This window comes from Coregonus lavaretus (genome assembly GCF_964263955.1).
Source record: "Coregonus lavaretus genome assembly, contig: HAP1_SCAFFOLD_9108, whole genome shotgun sequence".
Classification (NCBI taxonomy): domain Eukaryota; kingdom Metazoa; phylum Chordata; class Actinopteri; order Salmoniformes; family Salmonidae; genus Coregonus; species Coregonus lavaretus.
Window position 1 is genome coordinate 11,065 of NW_028156285.1, and position 2,766 is coordinate 13,830.

Here is a 2,766-nt window from a genome sequence, read left to right on the forward strand (position 1 = left end):
CGACAGAAAGCTCTGGGTAAGTGGGGCGCCTACTCACCTGGGAGGACTCCCCAATGTGTGGCCTGCCTTCTCCTCCACCAGGGGACCCTCCCCAGCACCTAGCCGCGGTGTGCCCTCCACGGCCACAGTTGGTGCAGGGGACGGCCCCCCTCGGGCTCCTTCTTCTCCTTCCTCTAGCGCCAGCACCTCCAAGCTCCATCGGGCTCGGCTCGGAGGTGCTGGAGGGTGGAATGGGCGACCCCCACCTGGAACGTCCGCGGGTAGCGAGCAGGGTGTCCAGCCGAATGGCCATGTCAACCAATTGGTCAAATGAAAGCGTGGTATCCCTGCACGCCAACTCTCTGCGGACGTCCTCCCGGAGGCTGCAGCGGAAATGGTCTATGAGTGCCCGCTCATTCCACCCTGCATCTGCCGCTAGAGTCCGGAACTCCAGTGCAAACTCCTGAGCGCTCCTCATCCCCTGCCGGAGGTAGAATAGACGCTCCCCCGCCGCCTTCCCCTCTGGTGGATGGTCGAACACTGCACAGAAGCGGCGGGAGAACTCTGCATAGGTGATAGTAGCGGCGTCTATTCTCCTCCATTCGGCGTTGGCCCACTCCAACGCCTTGCCGGTGAGACAAGAGATGAGGGCGGAAACGCTCTCGTGTCCCGAGGGCGCCGGGTGTACGGTGGCGAGATAGAGTTCAACTTGTAACAGGAACCCCTGACACCCGGCAGCGGTGCCGTCGTACGCCCTCGGGAGCGAGAGCCGAATCCCACTGGGTTCCGGAAGTTGGACGGGCGGGCTGACCGATGGTGATGGTGCGGTAGGTGGGGGTGTGGGTACCCCGCTGGTCATCACCCGGTCCAGGGCGTGCCCGATTTGGTTGATTCTGTCCTCCTGACCGCGAAGGCGCTCCTCCATGATCTCAGTGGGTGCGGGTGCGGGTGCTCCTGCTGATTCCATAGATATGGTGTGTAATTCTGTCAGGGTTGAGTGTAGAGGGAACGTGGAATCACACGCAGGACACAGAGATTCAAAAAACAAATGTTTTTAGTGAAGTCCGACAGTACAAGCCAACACGGCAACAGGCCACAGGCGAAACAAATGTACACTGGAACAGTCCAAAGTACATACGCACAACGTGCAGGACTCTCTTAAACAAAACGAAATACAGAGAGCATAGAACAGCGGACCAACATCTACACGTGACATAGAACAATTACACACAACACCTGACCAAACACAAGAGAACTAAATAGGGTGCCTAATGAACACTTAACAATGAACAGGTGTGACAAACAGGCAAAACCAATCAAACATGAAACATCGAACGGTGGCAGCTAGTACTCCGGAGACGACGACCGCCGAAGCCTGCCCGAACGAGGAGAAGGAGCCGCCTCGGCCGAAACCGTGACAATTCTCTCTACTATTATTCTGACATTTCACATTCTTAAAATGAAGTGGTGATCCTAACTGACCTAAGACAGGGAATTTTTACTACGATTAAATGTCAGGAATTGTGAAAAACTGAGTTTAAATGTATTTGGCTAAGGTGTATGTAAACTTCTGACTTCAACTGGCCTTTTTTCCCCATTTATTCAGATTACAACCTCTCACTTTCAGTTATTTGAAAACGAAATAATCTCCAAAATATCGCTATTTTTAAAACAAGCCATAGAAAGTTGGTTGCAATTTCAGTATAATCCACCAGAAAAGACAGAACAAATAATACAACAAATATTGTGGTTAAACTCAAATATAGTAATTGATTTAAAAAAAAAACATGATTTAAAAAAAGGTATCATCTTTGTAAATGATATCATAAATAGGACTGGTGGAGTTATGTCACACATGCAGCTAACTCAAATATATGGAAATGTCTGCTCTACCCAAAATTACAACCAACAAATTGCAGCATTACCGCAAAAATGGAAGAAGCAAGGAACTTGTTTGTCGGCCCTGCATTAAAGACTAAAATTGGTTAAAGAAAAATGTGATGAATAGAAAAGTATACCAGTTTCATTTAAGGACCCAAAAATTGACAGATGTGCCATATAGATTGAAAAATAGTTAATAACAACTAGGTAACTCCTGTAAAATATACTGCGTCCGTAAAATGTATATAGGTTCAGACCTTTTGTGGAACAGCACAGTTAGAAATATATGGCAAATAGAAATCAAACTGGATGGACATCAGAAAGACAGGACTAAAAACAAACAAAATATAACTTTTGTAAAAAAGATTGTGTCCGTAAAATGTATATAGTATGTATAATCTGGAAGTAGAAGCCTAAGTGTTGTTGTTCATTAGTTTACTCCAATTAGGGGAGGGGTGGTAGGGTTAGTGGAAAATAATATTTAAAAAATATATGTGTATATACACTACCAGCCAAAAACTTGGACACACCTCCTCATTCAAGGGTTTGTCTTTATTTTTACTATTTTTTACATTGTAGAATAATAGTGAAGACATCAAAACTATGAACTAACACATATGGAATCATGTAGAAACCAAAAAAGTGTTAAACAAATCAAAATATATTTTATATTTGAGATTCTTCAAATAGCCACCCTTTGCCTTGATGACAGCTTTGCACATTATTGGCATTATATCAACTAGTTTCAAGAGGTAGTCACCTGGAATGGATTTCAATTAACAGATGTGCCTTCTTAAAAGTTAATTTGTGGAATTTCTTTCCTTCTTAATGCATTTGAGCCAATCAGTTGTGTTGTGACAAGGTGGGTGTGGGGGGGGGGGGGGGGGGGTAAACAGAAGGTAGCCC